Source organism: Heteronotia binoei, chromosome 13 (assembly GCF_032191835.1).
Source record: "Heteronotia binoei isolate CCM8104 ecotype False Entrance Well chromosome 13, APGP_CSIRO_Hbin_v1, whole genome shotgun sequence".
Taxonomy (NCBI): domain Eukaryota; kingdom Metazoa; phylum Chordata; class Lepidosauria; order Squamata; family Gekkonidae; genus Heteronotia; species Heteronotia binoei.
In genome coordinates, this window is record NC_083235.1 from 45,543,360 (window position 1) to 45,571,204 (window position 27,845).

General features: G+C 44.6%; 1 protein-coding gene across 1 annotated transcript in view; it reads left to right on the top strand.

The window, feature by feature from the left end:
- Positions 1-11,960: 11,960 nt before the first annotated feature.
- Positions 11,961-27,845, top strand: part of NR4A1 (nuclear receptor subfamily 4 group A member 1) — a 37,340-nt gene continuing 21,455 nt past the window's right edge. Inside the window, exon 1 of the mRNA XM_060252555.1 lies at positions 11,961-12,131. The gene's annotated coding sequence lies outside the window, so the exon portion shown is untranslated. The remainder of the gene's footprint in view (positions 12,132-27,845) is intronic.

Here is a 27,845-nt window from a genome sequence, read left to right on the forward strand (position 1 = left end):
TTAACAGCATCTCCATCATCAGTTTATGAATGGCACCTTCTATCTTTTGCAGGTGAAAACAGAGACACAGATACATATGAACCCCTCATAAGAGAACATTAAGAGAAAGCCATGTTGGATCAGGCCAATGCTCCATCCAATCCAACACTCTGTGTCACACAGTGGCCAAAAAAAACCCCAGGTACCATCAGGAGGTCCATCAGTGGGGAAGTCCTCCAATTGTTGCCCCCCCCTAGCACCCAGAGCATCACTGCCCCAGACAGAGAGTTCCAACAATACACTGTGGCTAATAGCCACTGATGGACCTCTGCTCCATATGTTTATCCAATCCCCTCTTGAAGCTGGCTATGCTTGTAGCCACCACCACCTCCTGTGGCAGTGAATTCCATGTGTTAATCACCCTTTGGGTGAAGAAGTACTTCCTTCCTTTTATCGGTTCTAGGGTTGCCAAGTCCAATACAAGAAATATCTGGGGACTTTGGGGGTGGGGCCAGGAGACTCTGGGGTGGGGCGAGGAGCAAGGTTGAAACAAACATAATTGAACTCCAAAAGGAGTTCTGGCCATCACATTTAAAGGGACAGCACACCTTTTAAATACCTTCCCTTCACTGGAAATAATGAAGGATAGGGGCATCTTCTTTTGGGGGCTTATAAAATTAGACCCCCTGGTCCAATCCTTTTGAAACTTGGAGGGTGTTTTGAGGACAGGCATCAGATGCTATACTGCAAATGTGGTGCCTCTGCCTCTACTTCAAAAGATACCCCCAAAGCCCCAGACACCCGTGGATCAATTCTCCATTATTCCCTATGAGAATCATTCTCCGTAGGGAATAATAGAATACCCAGTAGACATTCCCCCACACACACTTTCTGAAGACCCTAAAGTGGGGGGAGGGTCTCCAAACCAGGGGATCTCCTGCTCCCACCTGGGGATTGACAACCCTAATCCATTCTAACCACCACCCCCTCCACCGACACCAAGAATCATTGTCTATGGGCCCCACAACTATTTCATTTTGCTGAAGGATCTTCCCTGAATTCAGAAAATTCTGTTGATATAATAGCCTTCCCTTTGCATTGATTTTGATTAAAAGAAATAATTTTAAAATATAATTATCCCACCACACATTATGAACAGTTTTTGTAGCCAGCTGCAAGTGGACTTAAAAATAGGATTCCATAACACTTACTAAACTGTGTGTGTGAAATTACAGCTGTGTACGACTTATTACTGTGTACTATCTAGTATAAAAAGGTAAAGGTAGTCCCCTGTGCAAGCACCAGTTGTTTTTGACTCTGGGGTGACGTTGCTTTCACAATGTTTTCACGGCAGACTTTTTATGGGGTGGTTTGCCATTGCCTTCCCCAATCTTCTACACTTACCCCCCAGCAAGCTGAGTACTCATTTTACCAACCTCGGAAGGATGGAAGGCTGAGTCAACCTCGAGCCGGCTACCTGAACCAGCTTTCGCTGGGATCGAACTCAGGTTGTGAGCAGGGGGCTCCGACTGCAGTACTGCAGCTTTACCACTCTGTGCCACAGGGCTCTTACTACCTAGTATACACATTTATTAATACACAAACCTTGCCATAAATAGGAATTGGAGACAAAAATTCATTTATCCACCTCTCAATTTTTCCAGAGAGAAGAGGGACTAAAATAAAAAGAATAGCCCATTAGCAATTCACAGTGATAGCAGGTTTTTTTCCGTCTTAGCAGTTGCAAAATCATACCTTATGGTCTAATTTATATGTTGAGAATGAGGGCAGTCTTAGCCAAGGCACCAGGGAGATGACAAGCACTTACCCATTAACATCTTCTGGGACCTCCCTGCCAAGAATAAGTCCAGGAAGGAAACACTGCAGTGTCCCTCCAGATGCTTACCAGACATGTTACCAATGTCTTGCCTGGTTGGCTGGCTTTCCCACTACTAAAGATAAAACACCCAGAAAAGACAAGAATGCCATAATTCATAAATGGTTTCTATTTAAATCCCAGCGTAGTACTGGTTCTGACCACATGAGGGCACACCAGCACAATCTTGCAGGCTCAAACAAACACAGGTGACTGAACAGGGACTAATTTTGAAATAGACTTATAGTAGGAACTTGCTCACTGGAACAGATTTTTATGGGGAATCCCATTTTTACGTCCACTTGCAGCTCGCTACAAAAGAGTAACCAATTTAACAGCACAAAACCACCTTTGCATCAATAGTTCCTTCCTGATAAGATATTGAATGCACAATCCAAATGATATCCCCGAATACTCCATGGTCAAATGCTATGTTCTGCTTCTCTCCCCATACAAATTTATATCCCTAGAAGTTCACCCCATGACTTGCTCCAACATCCTCAAACCAACCCATAGCCCTAAACGTTATTGCTCCTTGGGCCAGAAAGTTCCAATTGTAGCCCTCACATTCCACAAATTAATAAGGGGAATGATCCAGTAGACATATGGCTTGGTTCACATCCTTAAGATGCCTGGGCATTAAAAAAAAAACTAGCATGGGAACACCATTCTTTGATCTGGCTGTCTGCTACTGGCACATCATAACATGCTTTAGTGGGTTGCCATTATAGAGAGAATATATATATGAGTCACACCTCTGTGCTGAAAGTTCTGCTTTTTACATGTGAAAGGCTGGCCACAGTTTGTGGTGGCCAAGGATATATTCACACAAGCACAAATACACAAGATGATTTACGCTGCAAAGCTACAAGTGACTGTATTGTAAAATCCGCCTCACCCTTGAGAGTCACTTCCTTACATGTGTCCCCATCCCCCCACCCCGGCCGCCCCATGGCCTGATTCATGGCCAAGCTGCAAGATTCACACTGCAAACAAGCAGCAGGGCCAGTCTTAACCAATGGGCAACCAGTGCAGCTGCTGGGTGGGGCCAGTCATAAGCCCCACCCCCAACCAACAGCCAATCCCTGCAGCTGCCGCTACTCAGGCCCACCCCCATCTGGAACTTCAGCATTTGAATGCTTATAATTCTAGCAGCAGGGGTAGCTCCTTGTGGGTGATGAGGAAGCACATCCCTTGCTTGGTCCTGGTGGGGGAATGAGGGATGGTGATTCCAGGACCCCATCCTGGCCTTTGGTCCAGGCCCCTGGAATTTCTCCATCTGCCTCTGATAGGTAGCCATCTGATGTAGCCATTGCTTAACACCTGGTGGGGTCTACAGTAGACATATGAATGCCCCCCCAAAAAAACCCTTGAAACATTCCAGAAAAAATGTCTCCCCCCCCCCCCCGTTTTTCCCCCAAGGCCTTTTTTTCCCCCTTCAATTTTTCCAACAGAAAAGTTGAAATTTGGGGAAGTAAGCACTCCTATGAAATATTTTATCTTTTCAAATGAGTGAAATGCTTTTAAATACAAGGTGGGCGTGTTGTAGACATACAGAGCTGTTAAATCCAAGATGTATTTCTGCACCTAGAAGGATAATTTCTCAACCCTTGCATGCCTTCCTGTTGTCCTTTTGATCTGACTCTCCCATTGTGGTTGACCTTTTCACTTTCCCTCAAACCGCTGTGGTATAGGCACCCACAGATTGGGTAACAGGCAGCTTATTTGCCCTATCTTGCTGGAAGTAAAAAAAAAGATTAGAAAAGATTTAAAGGAGGTGGAGCATAAATTGTGCTAGGCTCAGAGAAAAACTCTGAAAGTTTTGTTGAGAACTGGACTCCCTCTAACCAGATAACAACAATAATGGTTTGTGTGGTAAGAGAGCACAGGGTGCATCTGTTTGCAGTTCTCTCAAGAGTTGGGTATATTTGCAATTTTGCTTGTAAAAAACTAAGACATTCATAATTGTTCAGTTCCATCAGTATGTCAAATATTGCAATTTTATATGCTGAATAAGTTATAAAGTATGCATTTTATATTGTTAAAGCCGTTTGATAGGACAATATATTGCATATATCTCAATTTCCTCCAAACTTCTGTCCCTCCCATCCCCCTTCCCCCGGGGAATTTTCGGTGGCTTGCTTCTGCAGGGATCAAACTCAGGTCGTGAGCAGAGCTTGGACTGCAGTACTGCAGCTTACCATTCTGTGCCACGGGGCTCCTTTAGACATGAGTTACATTGCTATAAAAAAGCAAAATTTAGTACTGTGCAGGCAGGGTCATCATCATCCTGAGCTTTCTTTTTTGTAAAAAGCAAGTCTCACGTTTAAGACTGCAATTTGTTAATTTTACTGCATACTGCTGTTTTGTTGCTTTCGCATGCTCATGCTACTCAGATCAAAGGTTTGCTCAATTTGTTAATTTTACTATTCTGTCATTGTACCATTTTACATTCTAAACCACTGCCTACCAGATAACTTTACTTCACTTTCATTGGTTCTTAAATCTGTACCATGTTGCATTCTGGGCCACTGCCTACCAGCTATATATGGCTCTGCTCAGCTATGTATGGCTTTGCTCACTGTGCTGGATTCCTCGTCTGATGAAGTGTGCTTAAGAGCACACGAAAGCTTATGTTCTAAATAAAAATTGGTTGGTCTTAAAGGTGCACCTTGACTCCTGCTTTGTTCAACTGCTTCAGACCAACACGGCTGCCCGCTTCCATCTTACTCTTAAACACTAACTGTAGAAGGTACAGACAGCTTGGTTTCAACTGACCCTTGCTGACTTGGTTAAGAGCTCAGGGTTTATACCACCCCCAGCAATACTATTGAAGAAGCAAATTAATGCAGCTACAACAAGCGATGTCTTTCAACCTTGCTCAGCCTGGAAGATGGCTCTCTACTTTGACTTGTCTGATCTGGCCACCTAGACCCACACCACAATAACTTCAAAAGTAGACTACTGTAATACACTCTATATAGATCTCGCCTCCAAATCAGCTCAAACTCCAGTTGCCCATTACACTCATTCTGCAGTCATTCCATTGTCTGTCTACTAGTTACAGGTTCGGTTCAAGATACTGGCCATCACAGACAAAGCCCCCATATCTGCAGGGCCACCTATGCTCTGCCATGACAACTTTACACATCTGAACAGGGCCTTTAAAGGGTGACACCCTGCAAGTGGGCAAGATCAACAACTGCCCATATTCTCTGTAGTGGCCCCCACCCTATCTATGTCTGGGAGGTCAGCCAGCCTCCCACACTTTTGTTTTTTAGCAAACCATGAAAACAGAACTGTTCAGGGGGCATCTCTGTAATGGAATAGAGCTGCCATATAACAAAATGATTCAGGAAGACATGTCCATAGCGAATGGGACTGTTTTTCTCTTGCTCTCACTGCATTGCATTATTTAACATGTCCTGTTTAATAATTATGCCTTGTTTCAGATTTCTGCAATGCTAGTCCTATTATATAGTTTATTAGATGTATCCTCATCCGAGTTTTTTTAGCTTGTTTTTAATACTTTATTTAACAGAGCAGTAACAATACATAGAATTAACCAATCCATACAGTCTAAGAGATATGTTGCTGCTTCAAAAATTTCCATGATTAAGAGGCCACCAAAAAAAATTAAAGACAACTATATTTAACATGAGCTAATCAGAATCTATTTGGAGATATATTTTAACCTAAGGATATAACAGAGTTAAGCTTCATTCCATTGATTGTGCTGACTTACATTATGTAACCTGTCTTGATTCTCAGTGAGAAAGGTGGACCATAAATAACAAATAAATAAATACATTTATACCAAAAATGGGTAGTGGTTAGATTTTCAGGCAAGCTGGCAGACACAAATAACTGCCAGCATTTAAAATACAGCTCAGCAGACCAGGATTACAATAACAGCAGCGTAACAGAACACATTATCCATACACGCCTATGAAAACCTGAACTCTACTACACGTTTTCAGAAACAGTTTCTTGTCTTAGATCTGTGCTACTGAAAACATCGTTGAAAATGAGAGGGGAAAACAAGGTTTATACCACTCATTTCTATAAATATGCGATGTTGTTGCTGTTATGGCAGGTAACATTATATTACATGACATTAAAAATCAGTTAATATATAATCATTAATATATAATGTATAATATATATATTAATATATAATAATTAAAAACAGATAAAACAGGTGAATAATTAAAAGATGGCAACAAGGGTAGAGCAAATTCAGAATGGATAGAACAAATTCAGAATCCCCCCCCCCCCCGCATAAACTGGACAGATGGTAGCAGAAGTACACCACTCATATAGTATCAAAACTCCACATGGGGCAGGTGGTCAGGGCAACTTCAGTGCAGGGAGGCCAAATAATTGGGTGTCCAATACCTCAACTTAAAGCCTGGTGGAACAGCTCCATTTTACAAGCCCTGCAGAACTGCAATTAGTTTCGCTAGGCCCCGATCTTAGGTGGGAGCATGTTCCACCAGGTTGGGGCCAAGACAGAAAAGGCCCTAGCTCAGGTTGAGTCTAAATAAATAGCAACTTTAATATCTGGCACAGTAACAATACATAGACAAAAGCCATGGTTCATATGGAGCTGTCTTATACTAAGGCTGAACACCTAGGTTAATTTGGCTTCTGTGACTGGCAGTTCTCCATGACTCTAGGAAGAAGGGGATTTTTCTTTCCCAACACCTATTATGTGAGGCTGGGGATGCCGAGGATTGGACATTACACATATGAAGCATGTGGTCTACTATTAAGGCAGTTCCTTATTCACTTTATGAACTGAATCTACACATTTCATAAAAAGAACCTGAGTGCTCTCAAAAGCTATTTTAATGATAACCTTTTCAACAAGGTACTCTTGTTAATATATTTTTCACCACTAACTGGAGATGGAAGAAGGGTAAGTCAAACATGGATATGCCCATCTCTCTCTCTCTCTCTCTCTGTGAAGGGGATTCAGAGGCCCTTGTTGTGCCAGAAGATGCTTTTCAAAACCCTTCGTCAGCAAAGAGAGGACTCTGAAAGAAGCAGGCGATATTGAGTTGCAAAGCAAAGTGTGACAATGTCCCTTCTGGGATGCATCACCTGCGAATAGCCACGGATAGGTTAATGCACAATAGGAAAGCATAAGGCTCAAATTACATGATGTCTATGTGAGCCATACGCCAATATCATACTATCTGAATGAAAGCTGCTAATGATGGAATCGAGAGAACCAACCCATTTGGGCAGCCCACATCTATCTACCTAGTACCTCAGGGGTGGCCAACGGTAGCTCTCCAGATGTTTTTTGCCTACAACTCCCATCCGCCCCAGCCATTGGCCATGCTGGCTGGGGCTGATGGGAGTTGTAGACAAAAAACATCTAGCGAGCTACCGCTGGCCACCCCGTAGTACCTTATTATGCCATCACTCCTCCAAAATGTGCAACATTGCCCTTTCTTCACTTCACAACAATCTTGTGAGGTAAGCTTGTAGTGAGAGATTCCCTCCCGCATCCAGTCAGAGGACCTGAAACTGGCACTTTTTTGCAGCTCTGTTTGCACAAAATGTTTAGCATAGCGCTCTTCTAGAATTATCTTATTAAAAGCTCATTAACAACCTTTAATTCCAATAATACAAAAGAATAAGGGAGTGAGTACATTTCTTTGATTATAACCAGCAAAACCAGATGGAACAACTGCAGAAACATTTATCTTTTATTGAGATAAGAAGTTAATTTCTTCAGAGACCTAGGCAGAACAAAATATAAGCATGAAAAGTTAACCCTGCCATTACTGTGAAAAACAAACAGTAAACTTATCAAAGTACCTAGCATTGCTTTCTAGCAAGTAATAGTTTGAAAAGTAAATCAGTTTTTGCCTGTTTGTCTCACTGCTTTCAGGGATAATCAAAAAGGTCAAGTTACCAACCAAGCAATCTCACCTATTCTTCTTTTGAGACTTCCATTCAGAGAAATCTGACCTGGTTGTTACAGGAGTACATAGAGAAATATCAGTTTTTATTTTATCTCTAAATCTTGTCCCTCATAATCAATACACACAATATTATGTTCATAACCAGGGTTTTATATGCAAATGAGTTCCTGCCATGCTTTTTCTACCAAAAAAGCCCTGTTCATAACTAATAAGATGCTGACTTGCTAGCATAATCATCTGATATTATTGAGATAACTGACTGGTCCTTAACTAAATAAGAAATAAGCAACATATGAGCTAATCTGCAGGTGCATGTGAGTTATATCTGGTAAAGCAAGAAGGCAAATCCCAACCTTTAGCCTACCTTCCCCCCTGTACCTAGTTCAACTAACTGTCTAAAATGAAAGTCACCTGAAGAAAACTGTCTGGAAACTCAACGAGAAAAAGGGTTGACAATCCCCAGTTGGGGGCAGGGGATCGCCCAGTTTGAAGGCCCTCCCCCCTGCTTCGGGGTTATCAGGAACGGGGGGAAGGAACTGTCCACTGGGCACTCCATTATTCCCTATTGAGACTGGTCTCCATAGAGTATAATAGAGAATCAATCTGTGGGTATCTGGGGCTCCGAGGGGGCTGTTTTTTGATATTGAGACACCAAATTGGAAACTTTATGGAAGGTTGTAGTGTAGCACTTTGGCAGATCGTTTGTTCTATATGCTTTACTATTTTATTGTTTTAAATTGTTGCAAACTGATGTATTTTTAAAACCAAACTCTATGTTAGATTTTATATGTTGTGAGCCGCCCTGAGCTGCTTCGGTGGGAAGGGCGGGATATAAACTGAAAAAAACTGAAACTGAAACAAATTTTTAGCACAACATCTGGTGCCTCTTCTAAAAAAACCCCCACATTTCAAAAAGATTAGATTGGGGGTTCAATTCTATGAGACCCCAAAAAAGGTGCCCCTATCCTCCATTATTTCCAATGGAAGGAAGACATTTAAAAGGAGTGCAGTCCCTTTAAATGTGATGGCCAGAACTCCCTTGTCACATCCTTGCTTCTGCATCCACCTCCAAAGCCTCCTGGCTCCACCCCCGAAGTCCCCAGAGTTGGGCTTGGCAACCATACTTTTGTCATGCACATATTTGGGAGAACTTGCTACGTGCAATCATCTCAATACATACAATTGCCATTTTGTCTGAATAGGGCAACATTCATATAGTCCAGCTTTAGCATGTGAAGTTAGAAAGACTGATTTTTCAGCATACGTGTGTACGAATGTTGGAATAAAAGCCCTTTCAGACAAAATGATGATTATGCAAACAGACGATTTTTGTACAGTGCATGTTCCAACTACAAGTGACGGGAGTGAAAGAAATGTAACTACTAAAAAGAACTCTCATGTCACAAAGGATGTATATTGGAACGAAGATATCCAATCTTAAACCAAATGTACAGTCTACATAAAAAGAGCCTTAAGAAGCCATAAGAAAAGACCTGCTGGATCAGACCAATGGTCCATCTAGTCCAGCATCCTGTCCCCCACAGTGGCCAACCAGTTCCTCTGGATGGCCAACAACATAGAGGCTGAGGACTTGCCTTGATGTTGCTGCCTGGCTCTGAGATTCAGAGGCGTAGTGCCTCTGAATGTAGAGGTTCCCCTCAGTCACCATGGCTAGTAGCCATTGACAGACTTATCCTCCATGAATCTATTTAATCCCCCTTTAAAACTGTCTATGCCTGTGGCCATCACTACATCCTCTGGCAACAAATTCCAAATTTAATTACGATCTGTATAAAGCAGTATTTCCTTTTGTCCGTCCTGAACCTACTGTCCATCGGCTTCATTGGATGCCCTTGAGTTCTGGTCTAGCATCTTGTTTCCCAGTGGTCAATCTGATAATGATAGAAAGCCCACAAAAAAAGCATGAATATCAAAGTACCCCCTCCTTGTTAAACCCAAGAGCTAGTACCCACTGCCCCTGAGCATGGAGATTCTTTCTGACAATGTACGATGTGCATTCACATTACAAGACAATTTAAGGAATAACTGATTTGAGCCACACATTTCTCATATGAGGATTAAACAGGTTTGTGTTTAAATGCCTGTAATGTGAATGTAAAGCACACACTTGGCTGGAATGCTTCATTTGCATTCTGCTACATTAGCAACACTCATGTGTCTCAAAATAGCATCAGAGAGCCTTGGAGGTGCTTTGCGCAATCCAGTCTGTTTAACTAAAAGGAACCTGAGTTCAGTGGAACTTACTCCCTAGCCCTTTTAAAGTATGTTCTTAGTCATGTGTGGAAACAGTCTGCCAACGTTCCCCTTACAGACTTTGGACACTAATAGTTGCCACTTGTGGAAAAGAATCACAAAAGCACCCTAGGGGCACATCTCAAGGAACTGGAGGACATAAGTCAGTGCCCTTCTCTGGGCTTGAGGATGGATCTTATCTGTCTGAGGTCAGGAAGGCTCCCATTCTCCTGGTTTCCCACAAACTATGTAAAATTGAATTATTCACAGCCATTTCTACATGGGCAATAGGGTAGCACTGTACAAAATGTTTCACCAAATTACTTGGACAAATTGTTAGGGACTATGGTCTATATTGTGTATAGTTTGTTATAAGTTGCTATACGATCCTATTACATAATTTTGCATCTTTTAATGGGTCATGTCATCACTTATCCTTCGCTTCAGTTCTGTTTTTTAGACTTCTAGCTGATTCTACAATCCAAACTCTTTCACTGCTTATTGATTATACTGACTCTGTGTAATCTGCCTGGAGTCCCAGTGAGAAAGACAGACTATATAAATAAACCATAAGCATGATTTTGCAGGAAGTGGGCTTCCTCTTTGTGCAAAGGACAATACCTGTAAGGCTGCTTTCCTTACCTGGAGCCTCACTGTGACTTACTTCTTGCTGGTGAGCCAGTGTGTCTGCATGAGAAACAGAGGTCTTTGAAACAGGACTATATGAACACGTGAAGCTGTCTAACCCTGAATTAGACCTCTCAAAGTCAATATTATCTCCTCAGCTCCCCACCAGGGCAGACATTGCTGACTGCCAGGAATGCATCCACAAACAGGCAGAGGTCTGACACATGCTTTCTGGTGGAAATGCCAAGGACCGAACTTGGGACCTTCTGCATGCAAAGCCAGTGAGCCACAGCCCCTCCCATGAACATTCTGGCCAGTGCGGGTTTTACATTTGAAGCAGAAAGGGCGTGAAAATGCAGCCCTTCTAAAAAGCCAACCTGCCCAGATGCTCGCTACAAGCTCTGAATTTGGGAGAGTGACACAAATCAGGGTACAGGTGATTGCCGCAAAGCAGGGCTGAAAGCCTTCTGCCAGCCCCTCCCCCTCCTTTGAGCTAGCCCATCTTTCATGAGCAAAACAAAAGAACTGGCCTTCCTACGCAGCTCTAGGAGGTGGGAGTGGCCCCCGAACGGCTGCCAACTCTCCTGGAGAAAAAGAGTCCCGTAATAGAGACTTCGTGTTCACGTGATGTTATTTACCTTCGAGCCATGAAAAGCTTCCACAGTCCCTCTCCACAACTTAAAAGGCCAGGACCCTTTTCTCTAGGGCATCCTGAGTAGAATAGCTATCCTGTTACTCGGTAGTGAGAACCACTGTGCTCATCGCTACAGGCCTGGGCCCTCAGTGCCCACAGGACTGCAGCATGACGCTTGTTCAGAAGTAAAACCCAGTGAGTTTACTTTAAAGGAAGCGCGCGCAGAGCCACGTCCTGATCCCTCGCAATGATTGTTCTACCGGGGGCCGTTTTGCCTCCAGTTTGCATCGCGAGAGAGAGCATCTGACCTGGCTCTCTTCTTCCCCGCCTTCGCCCCTCCGGGTCACCGTTGTCGTCCGCCAGGAATCGATCCACAAATAGCTCTGCCGGCGACTCTTCCTTCCGCCGCGGAGCTGGGCTGGGCTGGGCAGGGCTGCGGCAGCGACACAATCGAGGGGGAGAGAGGGAGCGTGCGCGCGCGCTTTGGGCGTGTATTTCGGGTTCGGAGGCGTCTATTTTTAGCTCCATTGATGGCTGGGATTCCGACGACGTCAATGGAGCATGGCGTTGACGTCACGGAGGCTCCTTCTGGCCCGGACGGAGGGGCGGGCTTTGCAGAAAATAAAGCAGCAGACGGATGGCGAGAGCAGCCGGGGCGAACGCGTGGGGGGAGGCAGCAGCAGCAGCTTCGGTGGCAGAAGCGAGGGCCAGGCTGCCCCACCAGGAAGCCGGGGGCGGAGAGGTCTCGATCCTGCCCAGGTTGGGACGAAGGGAGGAAAGGAAGCCGGAGCGGCGCACATGGGGGAGCGCGAGTGAGCCTCAGGTGAGTTGGGGAGGCGCGCTGGTGGGCGCCCCCGGAGTGGCAGGTGGCCGCGTTGGCGACCCAAAGCTGCCGAAGAGTTCTGAAGAACTTTTGAGGTTTGCCCGCTGTTGTCTTCCGGAGGGCTGCAGGCAGAGCTCGATGTAGCAAAAAACCGTGAGAGTCTTGTGCCACTTTAAAGGCAAACCCAATTTTGTTCCAATATCGGTTTTCATTGCCTTCTTCTTCCCAACGCTACTCTGTGTTTACTGTGGCTGGTCCTAGTAGAAGGCTTCTGGTTTGGGGCGATTGTATGGTAACCTGTCTTGGGAAACATCCGTTCCTAATTTAGAGGAGCGGTTGCATTCATTTGGTGGAACAACCGCACCAAAAGAAAAGTTCCCACGGCATCTCACTGTTTCCCTTTTGGGCTATACATTTCTGCCTCTCTAAATGAGTCTTGAATATACTGGAACGGGGTGAAGAATTCTTGTCCATGTTGTGTCCAGAGAGAGACAAAAGCTTGTTGGTACTATGAAGTTCTCTTGCACTTTTTCTCTTCCTCCCTATAAACTCTTCATGTTATGTTTAGTATTTTTAACTGTTTTTCTTCCAATGTTACAACTTGTTTCTCAGTCTTGGGGGGGGCAATAAGGGGTGTAGGACTGCTCTACTTCCCCTGTGCTCTCTCTCTTCCTTTTTATAAGGGGGTGGGTCTTGCCTGTGCTGTTTTTAATCGTTTCCAGAGTTGTTGGGCCTTAAGCTTTCCCTCCCCCACAAAAATTCTATTCCAAAGATATCTGCCCATTTCCATATTGATTTCCTTTCTTTTGCCCTAGCCAAGGCTGCCTCTGATCTGGTATCAAGGTTCAAAAGATTGTTGTGGTCAGGAAAATGAAAATGCCTTTCCTCCCACTCTCCTTAATTGCAAATTAGAGTCTGCAAGTACAGTCTGTTTGTACCCCTTTCATCCTGTTTGCTCCTTCCCTGGCATCAAATAGCATGTTGGGCAGCCAAGATATGAGCCAGGGTCTGTTTTGGTGTGGGCAGGATAAGAAGAAAAAGAAATTGAATTTATACCCCATCCTTCACTCAGAGTCTCAAAGTGGCTTACAATCTCCTTCCCTTCCCCTCCCCACAACAGATACCCTGTGAGGTAGGTGGGGCTGAGAGAGCTGTTTGAGAACTGCTTGAGAGAACTGGGACTGCCCCAAGGTTGCCCAGCTGGCTTTATGTGGAAGAGTGGGGAATCAAACCTCTTTCTCCAGATTAGAGTCCGCCACTTCTAACCACTATATCAGACTGGATACTGTTCTTGCAGTGTGATGATATGTCAGCATTTGGAGCAAAATTGAGCCTCTGGATCAAGATCATGTCTCTGAATTGATGCTTTGTAGAATTATTTGTAGAGGCCAGTCTTGTCAAATGCAAATGTGAGGGCTGAGTATAGGGCGGTTGACTTGGAATAGTCCCAGCCTTATTCTCTGGGTGTCTCCTTGGAAGGGTTGGTCTCAGATGGACTGTGTCCACTATTACGCATTCCAGTGCAACCCGAGGCATGTCTGGTTTAATTATTAAAATATTTATACCCCGCCTTTCCTTGTGGAATCTCACTGAAGTGAATCCCACTGAAATCAATAGAATTTAGACTTAGCACAGCATGGTGTCATGATTGGACTAGGATCTGGGGATCCCAGGTTCAAATCCTTGCTCTGCCATAGACAATCACTGGGCTAGTCATTTCCTCCCACCTAACTTACATCAAGGAGCTGTTATAAGGATGGGGAAGGGAGAATGATATCTTTGGATTCCCATTGGGGAGAAACACAGGGTATAAATAAAACAAAAGCCAGCACAGTCTGTGTTGAAGAGGCAAGAACATCTTCATTTGGCTGGCAAGAAGTTCAATAGCAAAGAGTGAGTGAGCATCTGACGCCTCTGTGCTGATTACTGTGTGGCATCTGTGTGGTTCCTGATCTAACAAAGGTCCAGTGCTTCTTTCCCCAAACCCTCCAGCAGGCTTACCCACTTTGTGTTCTTATCACCTAATAGACATGTTTGGAAGATAGGCAGGCCTTTCAGAAATGCACAGGTACATTAGAAAACAAGTCTAATTGGTGTGAAGTTAAAAACATGTAAAGAGTGCCAATTGAAGCCAAATGGGAGTGAGCAGGAGTTCCAGAGGACACAGGACAAATCTTGATGTTTTTTTAATTTCTCCTTCCTGGTGGCTCAGAGAACTTCTACAAAACAAGCTCATTGCATGGTTTACAAAATTTGGGTTGTCTTGCCAGAGAATCCACAGGCCCTGCAACTTTGCATTAAAAAGTAATAAATGCAGCTATTCTATGTCTGCATGGACTTTCTGACTGACTTCTCCTTTTATGCTGTTTCTGAATGGTTATTTTTGGCCTAGAAAAGTGTGTGATGAAGTATGATTAAGCAAGATTGGCCATTATGCCCTGCTCCCCAAGACCCTCCCCTATCCCTGCATGAAAATTGCTGGATATTGTATCAAAAGTTGGTTCCACATACCAATACCTTAATTTGACTGCCTGGCAAAGGCTGTGTGGCGTAGTGATTAGAATGACTGGGGAGACCAATTCAAGTCCCTGTTTAGCCTCTAAGTGGCCTTAGGCCAGCCTTTCCTCCCTTAGTCTTGCCTGACCTCACTGCATGGTGGTCTAATGAAATAGGGAGGAGAGAAACTGTATGCTGCCCTGATCTTTTGGGAGGAAGATGGGCTTAAAAATTGGATGGTTGGTGGCAGCTGTTCAAGATTGGCCTCTCCCTATGAATGTCTGCATGAATCATAGAGTTGGAAGGGACCTCCGGGGTCATCTAGTCCAACCCCCTGCACAATGCAGGAAATTCACAAATATCTCCCCCACACACATACATTCCTAGTGCCCCTGCACCATGCCCAGAAGATGGCAAAAATCTCCAGATCTCTTGCCAATCTGGCCTGGAGGAAAATTTCTGATTGACCTCAAAGTGTCAAAAGAGCCACAAGAACTATGCACTGATGGAATTGGAACCCTTCCTGCCTTTCTCGTCATGATCTGCCTAACTCAAAGAATCAGCATTGCTGTCAGATGGCCTCTGTTTAAAAACCTCCAAGGAAGGCAGGCTGCAGAAGAACGTCACCTAAAGCAAGGAGATTCCTCCCCTCTTGGCACAGTTGGGATGGACCAACCATTTAACTAGCAGGGAAGGCTCCTGGTGGACCACTGGCAGGCAGGAGCCAGCAGAGTGAAGCGTCCGGTCCTGTCAGTGCTACAGGGCCAAGTTGGTTTGAACCCTTTTAGCAGTGGCAGGGATCAACAGAAGCTCACCAGCTTTCTCCTCCTGTCCTGCAAAAGGCTGTAAGTTAGCCTGTGCCCATCCATGCCCCTAAAGTTTGGTTTGCATCACTCCAAGGGTGTTCAGCTGGGCGTGCTCCTAGGCTGGCTGAACTTCCCATTCTAACCCTGGGTACAATGAATAGCAATGCATCAATCATACCTGAAAAAGAAGCAAAAGCATGTAATGCCTTTTTATTAAGACCAACCCAAACAACACAAAACATAGTTAAAGATTTTGAATTCAACAGGCAGATATTAACAACAATTTAAAAATGAAAGAGGGGAGAAAGCAAATTTTCCATGTCCAGATCTTAAGTCCCTGTCATGCTAGTTTTTGATGTTGGAAGCTGACGGGCTCACGGTTTGATTGCTGGAGATGTTAGATTTCAGCATTTGCATTCTGGGAAGAAACAAACAGACTCCTGCAAGGTTCAGATTTCACCTAAAGCCCATGTGAGAATCAGTTATTTGCTGGCTGAGAGCAGATAGAATTGCTTGGTAATCTTTATTTTAACAGTGGCTGAGATAAATGTGCAATGGTTTACAAGGATTATCATTTGGAAGTCAAACTGGGTAATTGTCGCCTTGAGTAACCTGTCTTTTCCCAGGTTGTCCCCATCATGTTGACATATTTCCTTTTTTATTGGCTGAAAGTAGATATCCATAAAGTAAAAAAAAAAATTGTGCCTGGCATTCTTCCAGGTTTTGATGGAGACTAATTAAATAATGGTATTTTCATGTAGTGGTCACATGCCAGTAGATGCTACAGGCGCTTCATGGCAGCCATACCAAAGATCTGCTGTGTTTAGCAAAACAAGTCTTCCTATTTATGGGAAATTTGCTTGCAACTATTTAAATCTCTTGATGGAGCCACCTTAGCAGACCACTACAAGAGTCTGTGAAAATTGCCTGTTTTAAAATCCTAAGACTGAAAAAGGGAACTCAGACATTTTATTTGTGAGAAAAAGTGACCTCTCCGTAGTTCTAAAATGTGCATGAATTGGTTAAACTTTGTGGGGCTTTGTCTTTAGTTCTGGCAAAACATATAACTGCACTAGAATAAGACTTAGCCAGTGTTACTTAGAAACGCAGTAATTCCTTGGCACCCACCAGCTCCCAGTGTCCCCCCCCCCACCTCAGCTTTGGCTGTTAAATTTAGTTTAGTAAGTTATGGGGGTTGGAAAGGGAAGATTCCAGGTTTCGAAGGGATTCCCCTCATGGCCTATATATGGCAGTTGGCATGTACTTTTGCGATCTGCTGACGCGAGCTTCTGCCCATCCAGCTGCTGACGTCCAGCGGCGGGTGGGACACCCCTTACGCTGTTTCTCTGATGACGCCCCTGTGGGCTTGGCTTCCCCTTCAACACAAACATGCGTGCGTTGAGCATGCTGCCTGCCAAACCTCACTAGCAGTTTCTGGCCCAGCCCCTGCTGATTGGAACCATCTGTGGAGATGGCCTTTCAGTGCAGCCAGAAAGCCGCCAGACAGCCCCTGTAACGAGGTGCTTGCTGCACCTGCAGCAGAGAAGGAATTTGCGTTAAATTCCAAATGGATCCAAGAAAACACTCCTTCCTGCAGCAACTAACTAGCCTGTGGAACCGCCTGTCACTGAACGTCACAGGCTAGAGTATAGTCAGAGGGAGAGGCTGGGGGGGGGAGGACCTGGAGGGGGTGACAGAAGTATTCTGGGTTAAAATAGTGTTGGCAGTCTGAGGACAGTAGACGCTCTGCTTGGGTCTGTATAAAAACAGGTGTTAAATTAGTTCTCCTTTAACAAATTCTAACTCCCATTCAATTGCTAGAGCCCTCTCCTTCTCAAGAGCAGGAAATCTATGATAAGGAATACAGTCAGGAACTTGTTTCCAGTCTAAGCGGTGTAGCCTTCAGCAGAATGAAGCACCAGGTGCCTTGGGAGTGACCAGCTCATTTAGATTTGGGGTGGCTTGCGCGCGACCCTTGGCATGGCCAAGAGTGCATAGCTTGCTTCAATTACCTTGAGTATGCCACGCTACTCCCAGGCAGGAACTCCAAGCCCCTTGGCACATTCCTGTCCAGAACAGCCAGCAATTGGATAGGAGGAGTCTGTACTTTTGGCTAATCTGTTATGCACCTGGGCTGGAGGGAGTGGGAGGGGGACACAGATATCTGCTTCTTAGCTGTTCCTGAAGCTTCAGACGCAACCAAATACCTCTTCGTTTCTAGGCAGGATGTCTGTAAAGCAAATGTATTGAACAGGGGCAGAGGATGTGCTGATGAGGGAGGGAAGGGGCAACTGTTGGCAGACAGAATTCCAGGGGCCTTATTTCATTGGAGGTTAGTTTTTCATGCGTTGAAACAATAGTATATGTGAAAAGATCTAGAGACTGAAAGTAAAGTGCCAGAGAGTCCAGGTGTTAAACTTGCTGGCTGTATGTGTTAAAATAACAAGCGGCATCTCTAGGTGGGCATCTGGCAATATTAGCTGTGGTATCTAGTTTTCTTTGGCTGTTGAGGGAAAAAACACCATAGTTTAAAGAATCACTTTCTAAAATAACTGTGGTATAAAGTTGTTTCATAGCGGCATGCTTTAACATAACACCTTTCCCAAATGTGCGGATTGTTGTTCCTACAAGCTCATAGTTTTGGGGGGAGGGGTTCTGCACAGGCTGTTGACCAGGATGTGGTGGAGCCTTTGATGAGGAAATGCACACCCCTGGGGCAGGACCTGCTGATAAATGGGCTGTCTTCTGTTCCTGTTTCAACAGATAATACTTCATAGACTGACCCTCTCCTTACCCCCGTCCATTCCTGATTTTCTGTGAAAAACTTGAAATCCTTCTCTGCTGGCAGTCCCAAAGGGGTTTTCTCCAGCTTAGTAGCAACAGGCCAAAAATGAGCACACATCCAAGATAGTATATTCAAAGGTCTCCCAGCCTTGGCCACTGTGCTGGGGTCACTGCCAATAGATATTTAATGTTTCCATTTGCCCAGCCAGGGGACCTTCTGGCTTTTGGGGAAACTCCAGCAGTGCTTCATGTTTCATGGATTATCTCTGTCCTGGAGTAGAGCATTCTTGTCTCCTCTTCTTGCCTCAGGCTTGGAGAAGGGACAAAATAGTTTGCCAGCAGGATGCTTTCTCTACTGCTTCTGTGTATGAGGCCAGTAGGGCATTGCTAACCCTGAAATAGTAATTCACTTGATATGTGCCCGATTTACATCTACCTGCCTGTTTCTGCCACATCTTGCCTTTGCATAAATCACTCGGACCCATTCGAATCCTCCCAAAAGTAACAGTGTGTAGACTGTGACCACGGGGTTGTCTTTGGCTTCTGATCGAGGTGCTTCAGCGCTAGGGCTGAACATCATTTAAGGCAAGTGTTCTTGTTGTGCTTTTTGCTTGGCTGCAGGTGGCAAGGCAATTGCTGTGAGCTTTGCTTGGGAACAGGCAAGACTTGAATACAGCTGCTCAGCTCACCCAACTGCAGTGGGAAAATCTTGCAGGGTAGCATCGGTAAGTGCATGAGGTTTAACTTGATAGATCTGGATGACCCTTGTGTAGTCCTAGAGCACTGAACTGGTTCCTCAGCACTGCAGGGTCAGTAGCACCGCTTGGGGAATTTCCCTGCCACTAGCTTCCCACTCTCTGAGATCCTGTTCCTGGTAAACTGTTGAACACTGTAGGTGGCCTGCAGGAGGTTTTCAGTGAGAGAAGGAAATGGGTGGCAGTCTCACAGAAGTGACACAAGTCATAGCAAACAGCCAGATGGGGAAACTGTTTAGCACAGGGGTGTCAAACTCATTTGTTATGAGGGCCGGATCTGATATAAATGAGGCCTTGTTGGGCCGGGCCATGTCAGGTTGGCTGGGCCACGTTGGGCCGGGCCATGTGTGTACCTATATAAGATTAGTTAGCAGCAATATAAACTTTATAAAAGACACAGGAGGGGGAGGAGCCTCAGCCAATAGAAGGAAGAGAGACTTGGCTCAGTAGCTCTGCTGTGTGATCGAGAGAACCTGGAAAAACAAGCTCTGCCCTCCCCCCTTTCTCCCCAAAGGAGGAGGCTCAGCCAATGGAGAAAATAGGTTTTGCTCTGTAGCTCCTGTGCAATTGAGCACACCTTGCAAAGCAAGCTGTTATGCAGAAGGAAGCAGATGACAGCCAGTTGCTCGAGGGCCTGATAGGAGCCCTCCAAGGGACTGATTTGGCCCGCGGCCACATGTTTGACGCACCTGATCTAGCAAGCAGTGATATTGACAAGGGCTTAGCATTTGTGCTGCTTTTTTGAGCCTTCAAAAAAGAGCCTTTTCCCTGTCTTCAGATATCCTTGCAAGTTGCAACAAACCTGTTGCCAGGGGTGGGGGGGGGTAAATATTGTCTCCATACTGCAAACAGGGAACTAGGAGCCTGGTCTAAAGACCACCTAGTGTCAAGGTGAGACTTTCCTGGCTCGAGTGTTCTGCCACTTCTGGTGGCTGCCGCCGCCTTTGTTATTTTCCCAATCTGGTTCAGAATGTTCCTTTGCTACTCTTTGCATGTTCACAGTCTAAACCTGTAGAAAGCAGTCCAGGAGTCAGCTATGAGGAAATGCCTCAGCTTGCCAAGCAGCAGTCAGTTTCTTGCAGCCAAACCCAGAAGCAGAGCCCTAAAGAAGGATGACATCTGAGTTGAGTTTCAGGTTGTTGTATGGTGGACACTTCCTATGTTCCAAATGCTATTCTAAAAACCATGGTGGTTGGTGATATAATTAATCCTAACCCCTCCACGCACTAGAGTTGAACTAGAGTTCAAATCCAGGCCTTTAAGCAGTGTCATTGAGTCCACAGATTCTTCCAGTGCCTGCTGCCACTGCACAGTCACTTCTTAAGGGGCAATGGGCTTTGGAAAAGGAAAGCAACAGGCAGTTAGGAGTGGGTGGGATGTATGAAGCGAAACTATCCCCCCAAGCCCTTTGGAATTGCAGATGCACACCGTTTTTTGTTAAAGACAAACAGAGACTTTTGGCAGGCTCAAAGCAGCAAGAGAGAGCGCCTAGGAACCATTGCAACCACACAGAGGGTTCTGCTGTGCGCTCTAACTCTATGCCCCTTCCCTCTGGCCAGAAGAAGAAAGTGGATGAATGGTGATTGGTAAAAAAGGGAACTGGGATGAGGGGAATAGGCAGGGGGTTTTTTTGAACAGGAATGCAGTTCCAGCTGGCTAGGTGCCAGAGGGTGTAACCTAATATGCAAATGAATTCCTGCCAGGCTTTTTCTACAAAAAACCATGTGTGAAACAATGGTGATGTCAGTGGGTGTGGCCTAATATGCAAATAGGTTCCTGCTAGGCTTTTTCTACAAAAAAAAGCCCTGGGAATAGGAATTGCCCAGTTTGGCCCAAATTCATCAGGGCTTTGGAACTAAGCAGGGCTGGCCGTGGTCAGTACCACTGAGGAAGACTGGGGTTGTTATGTGGAGGAAAGCAATGGCAAACCCCCTCCGCTCATCTCTTGCCTGGAACATCCCATGGTTGGCATCATTATGAGTTGGCATGACGTAATGGCATATTATTCTTCTTGTATTCATACAAAGTGGTTCTCAGCCAAAATTTACTTGCTGATTGTTTAAATGTGTAGATCCAGAAGTCCACATAACACCATTTTAATTGATTCACCAAATGCCTGTCTAAATAGATGAGACTTGCACAGTCCCCGAAATGGCAGCTAGCTGTATGGTGCCATGCCTCCTTTAGTAGTTTGTTGCAGACCCTCAGAGCCACCACTGAGAAGACCTTGTTGTTTCCTGTGGTTACCCAGAACCTGGATGATGGAACCTTCAGCAATGAGTATGTTAAAGCAGCATCTGTCTCAGAAGTGGATGAGAGGTTGATCATGGATGTGCATGTGAATAAATGAAGCATTAATTTCATCCCCAATAGGGAGAGATTGGAGGGAGCTGTAAAAAAGGATACTAATTTTTACAAAAGTATAATTGATAGCAATCATTCAGAGGTTATTCAACTATACATTGCCTGGTAGTGACAGCTGTGTGTTTGGATGAGTCTAAACAAATCTCTTTTAATACTACCCTTAACATATAGTGTGTCCCCTCCCCCCTCCCCCTTTTTTTTATATAGTGTGTCCCCTCCCCCTTTTTTTAATGTATACTAAATGTGCTTAACTCTCCCAGCTTTTCCTCGCAGATTATTTTAATTCTTGGTTGTTTTTCATCATAGCTGCTTTCATTCTTTTGGAATGTGCATGTTCATTCTGCAGCTACATACTGAGCATCCAATTACGTGATTACTGTTGGTGGTGATGTGTTGACTGAGAATGGAGCCCAGAGCAGAGGGTATTGCATGTGCTGATACAGCCTTCTGCCCCTGGGAACTGTACAAAGATTTGCTTGAGTATAAGAGAGGAATGGAGGCTCACTGCTCATAGATAAGGCACAGAAGCCTGAGTTATCCTGCCCCCCCCCCAATGGTGAGCCATATTTCCATGAGTTCAGGGAAGACCTTTACTCTTAGACATCAGTAAGGCTTACGCTGAAATACCCCACGTTCATTCAGTGGAATTTTCCATTTGAACTGGTTAGAGAACTGGGTGACTGTACGCACACTTCTTTCAAACAGATGGTTTCATAGCTCTTCTTTGAAGTCTACTTTCTTATTTGCTTGTGTGTGTGTGTGTGGTGCTTCCCCTCCTTTGTCCTGGATTTGTCAGTAAATGCATTCTGCTGCAAGTAAGGCAGGATTTTTGAGTGATATTTTCTTCAAAAATCCTTTTGTTACTTTTGTATTCGTTCTTCTGTGGAACTCTGAAGTTGTTTCATCTTCGCATGACAACCCTGAGGTAGATTAGATTGAGAAATGGTCATTAGCCCCATGACTCCCAGAAGGCTTCATGGCTGAGGAGGGGTGCGACCTCAGGTCAAGTCTGTCTGCTCAAGTCCAGTAACCAGTATTTATTTGTTCACTTCATAGTCTGCCTTTCTTGCAGAAGACTGAAGGCAGAGATGGGGGGTGGAAAGTACTCTCAAGTTACAGCTGGTTTATGGCAACCCTGTAGGGTTTTTCAAGGCAAGAGAAGAACAAAGGACAGAGGTAGCTTGTTGTTGACTTATTCCACACAGCAACCCTGGACTTCCTCAGTGGTCTTCACCTTTGCTCTAACTGGGGTCAACCCTGCTTAGCTTCTGTGATCTGACAAGATTGGGCTAACCTAGGCCATCCAGGTCAAGGCTGGAGCAAGTTAAAAACCATTTACACACTTTCAACAGAGATTAAAAACAACAGCAATATCCTTTAATAGAAGCACTGTTTTCAAAAATCCATTATATACATTCTACAGAACACAAGAAGGTACTGGGGCTCATCCCTTAATCCCATCATTGCATGAGAAGCCTGAGACTTGAACATTTTCTTAGGACAAGATGGTTGCTTATATTTAGATTTCAAAGTAGCCTTCTGTGCTTCTAATCCAAGGACCCTATTCCAAGGCCACCCTGCACAGAAAAACGCTCTGACAGAGATCAATGATTTCTGTGTATAAAGATGGCCACTGTCCAGCTTGGGACTGGACTGATATCTTGGCTATCCAAGAACAGTGATGCACGCTTATTCTTGGGCAACCCTGTTCTGTTTTTTTCTCTTCTTACAGGGCATCTTCATTTCCAACATTCCTTAAAGTTGGGGCTTGGCCTTAAAAAAAAAATGTGGGGACTTCCCACTCTCATTCTTGGGCAATCATGGTCTCATAGAGATAGATTTATCAAGTGGTTTATTTCATTCTTTTTTACGGGGCAACTGCAGTTTGACATTCCTTAAGTTTGGGGGCTTGCCCTTATAAAAAGCCACTGAAGCTGCTGGAAGCATCCAATTGACGACCAGCATTCCTCTCTACACCAGCAGCTCTGGGATGCCAGCCAGGGCTTCTGCTCCAACATGCAATAAAAATGCATCTTGCTACGTAGTTGGTTTTACAAACATGAAGCCTTTTAAGCAAATCCAGAGGCTGCCAAGACTAAAAATATTTTTAACAATAGGAAAATCTTTCAGTCTTTCCGGGTGCTGAGTTATTGGTGTCTTCTTTGCTTGGCCTGCAAAATTCCACTTTGAGGATGCAGTCTGATGTTTCACCAAGTTGGAGAACTGAAACAGAGGGTTCTAGACAGAGAATCAGTTGCCGCAGGGAATGAACTGTTTTTCTTGTACAGCTATAAAGTCCCACTGGTGGCCATGGGAGACCAGCCATTCCCCAGGGCATCCTAAGGTACTTAATGAAAGAAACAGAAGTCCAAGCACAGCTGTACCACACCTCAAAAAGGATATTATAGCATTGGAAAAAGTGCAGAAAAGGGAAACCAGAATGATTAAAGGATTGGAACACTTTCCCTATGAAGAAAGGTTAAAACGCTTGGGGCTCTTTAGCTTAGAGAAACGTCGACTGCGGGGTGACATGATAGAGGTTTACAAGATAATGCATGGGATGGAGAAAGTAGAGAAAGAAGTACTTTTCTCCCTTTCTCACAATACAAGAACTCATGGGCATTCGATGAAATTGCTAAGCAGTCAGGTTAAAATGGATAAAAGGAAGTACTTCTTTACCCAAAGGGTGATTAACATGTGGAATTCACTGCCACAGGAGGTGGTGGTGGCTACAGGCATAGCCAGCTTCAAGAGGGGGTTAGATAAAAATATGGAGCAGAGATCCATCAGTGGCTATTAGCCACAGTGTGTGTGTGTGTATGTGTTGTGTATATATATATAAAGTTTTTTGGCCACTGTGTGACACAGAGTGTTGGACTAGATGGGCCATTGGCCTGATCCAACATGGCTTCTCTTATGTTCTTATGTCCTACGGCTAAATAAGGTGCGAGAGACCTTTGGGGGGTGGCAATAATGATGATGATCTTAAAGCTGGTAGATATTATAAAATCAAGCATGTGGTACAGTAGACATAATTGATCCTGTTGTGGAAGTGCAATCCAGTGGGTTTGAGTGTGCATAGGATGGCTGAGTTTGGCAGTTATGAAAGGCGTCTTGCTTACAATAAGCTGGTCTCCTGCCCCACCCCCACCCCCAGCAGTCCTTATAAGATATTTCTATTTGACATTGGTAAATGGGAGCTTTTTCTGTAGGGAGCAAGCCTCTTGTTGGGTATTTCGATATAGGCTGTAGCTATTCCACAGTGTTACTCTTGATTTGACTATCAGTTCAGATGATGCTTGGACTTCTGTTTCTTTCATTAAGTACCTTAGGATGCCCCGGGGAATGGTTGGTCTCCCATGGCCACCAGTGGGACTTCATAGCTGTACAGAAGTTTGAACCTGCATGGCTGAAGTCCATGTAGTCCAGAGTTGGCAGATGTTAGACTGGAGTCTGCTGACTACTTCCTGGTGGCTCTCCTAAGTGCTTGTGGATTGGGCAGGGTTTCCTGCAAAATGTGATGATCTAGGTCTGTTTTTTGATCTGGCAAAGCTTTACGGTACTTAAGCAAGACTCTGGCTGTGATCACACACACTAAATAATGCACTTTCCATCCACTTTCAGTGCACTTTCCAACTGAATTATACTGTGTGTGAACTGGCAAAAAAAAAGTTGGAAAGTGGATTGAAAGTGCATTAATTGGAGAGCCAGTTTGGTGTAGTGGTTAAGTGTGCGGACTCTTATCTGGGAGAACCGGGTTTGATTCCCCACTCCTCCACTTGCACCTGCTGGAATGGCCTTGTGTCAGCCATAGCCCTGGCAGAGGTTGTCCTTGAAAGGGCAGCTGCTGTGAGAGCCCTCTCCAGCCCCACCCACCTCACAGGGTGTCTGTTGTAGGGGAGGAAGGTAAAGGAGATTGTGAGCCGCTCTGAGACTCTTCGGAGTGGAGGGCGGGATATAAATCCAATATCTTCTTCTAATGTATGTGATTGCAGTCCCCGAGTCTGTTCAGATGAAGCGGCCTAATAATGAAGGGAGCCATTGCTCCATCTTGCTTCCTGGCAGCTGCTCTCTAATGGCAGAGAAAGGACTTTCCTCATAGCTGCTTCCTAAGAAATACCAGGAGCTGAAGCAGGAACCTGCATCATACAGTGCAATACTGCATTACTTAGGTTATCCTGATACTTAACACAGGATCGCTTGACACAAGGCATACTTGATTGTTAAAGAGGTCCTGAGGATGCGTACTTGCTTTGAAAGCATAAAACACAGTAGATGGTCATGGGAAGTTTAGTTTGTTTTAAAAATAGACTTAGCAAGACTTGGAAGTCAGCCCACCCCATTCTAGTCTTCTGAGTGGGATGGACAGCAGTGAAGACATATGGCACACTGAGAGGCTACTTAAAAAGCAATAGAAATGCATCTTGTGAAGCTTGGAGCTCTGAAATCCCTGTACACCACAGGGTGCTTTTATCTTTCCAAAAATCTTGCAGGACATCAGTGGACAGGCTTCAGTGAAACTGAATGGAATTCAGGCCAGTGGTGCTTTTAAGACCAGCAAAGTTTTCTTCATGGTATAAGCTTTCATGGCAACCCATCTGAATGGAATTCAGTAATGCTCTGATTTTTTTTTTTTTTGTGGGATTCGGGTATCATAGCCAATAGAATGAAGTCATGCGAATTAGTCAGTGAGGAGGGGAAAGTGGTGATCAGTGACTTCCTTTTGAAGCTGTGTTGTCCTTAAGAGGCTGGAGCTTCCTGATCACACAACAGTTGACTGCTTTGAGGGGGGTGGGATGGATGTTAAGCAGTGCTTTGAAGAGCAGTAGCCAGTGAGGATGCTGAATTGTCTGGGACAGGTGGTCAGATGGTTTCCTTCAGAGGTCTAGTAGGCCTTCCACTGTTTATGCCTGCAATGGACAGGGCCATTTGGGCATTACAATTTTCTTTGGAGTCTTCTCCTGTGTAGTGGAAGAATGCTAGCCAGGAAGGCTTTGGAAGAGTGAACGCCTTCATTTGCAAAATGTCCTTAGCACTTTTAACCGTGCTGGTATAGGCTGGTGCTAAGATGCTTTAAAATGCTCAAATGATGCTTTTTATTGCTGGCTTTAATACTGACAATTTTTTTAAAAATCATGTTCAGCTTCATGAGCCACTTTGAGTAGGTCTCAGGACAGATGACGTATAGTTTTTTTTCTAGCTAAACATATTCATGTGGAACTGAGTCTTGCGACTGATCTGATTTAAACTGGAGCACAAGAGTCTGAACTTGTCTGTGTCATGGGCTGCTGTTAATCTCCCCCATGGGACTGTACTGCGATATTTAAGTAGGGATGGAAAACCAGTTCAAAGGAAGAGGGGGAAGGTTTCTTAGGGTTGTGGGATGTGAGTCTGGTGCCCTGCATTGGAAGGACAGCTCCCATAAACCTCATCCCATATTGCCCAGTCCCCCAGTGAAGATCCTTCTCCCCCACCCTCCTGGTCTTTCTGCTCCCATCTGCAGAGGTGAAGTGGGTGGTGACCTGAGATGGGGCTTTTTAGGGGTGGTGCCTTGCCTTTGGAACACCCTCACACACACACACACCCCAAGGGCTTGCCTGGTGCCTTTTTGACTCCATTTGGGACCAGGCCAAAACCTTTCTCTTTACCTCAGGCTTTCAACTGAAAGGTGCCATCTTCTTTTTTATTTTATTTATGCATATTCCCCTTTTCTCCCCAACGGGGACCCAAAGTGGCTCATGTTGTTCTCCTCCCCATTTTATCCTCACAACAACCCTGTGAGGTAGGTGAGGCTGAGACTGTGTGATTGGCCCAAGGCCATCCAGTGAGCTTCCATGGACAGAGTGGGTATTTGAACCTGGGTCTCTCTGATCCTAGCCTGACACTTTAACCACTGCGAGAAATACAAAACAGAACTGTGATATAAGGGATACCATACTTTTACTTATTTGCAATAACAGACAATAAAAACAATTTTCCACAGAGCTCATTGTTGATCATACAGCATGCAATAAACTCATAATAATAATAATAGATGCGTTTCATGTTGTGACTTCTTCAGTATTAATTTCTTCTTCCTGTTGAGCTGTATGTAGTGAAGAAGTAAGCCAGTCACTTTTTTAAACCTTATGCAAAGCCTTCCATTTTCTTGCTGGCCAAACCACTCTCCATGAAGGAACCACCTTAAAAATACAGATAACAATGCTCTGATAAAAATTTCTTACTACAGTAATATGGTGCATTTAGAAGACCTGAAACGAGATCAAAACTTTACCCCCAAGTTTTTCACTTCATTATTACAGGGAACATATACTCATAGGGCTCACCCATTCTTCTCCTCTCGCCACTGCACCATGCCAGCTGTCTTTTGAAAGCTGTTTTATGACCTGGTTGGGCCCTTGTCTGTTTTATCAATGTCTGCTACGTTCTGCTGTGCTTGTTCGCAATTCATTGACCTGACTTGTTTTGTTGGCATGATATGTTTTAATTGTCTCTAATTGTTTTACTTG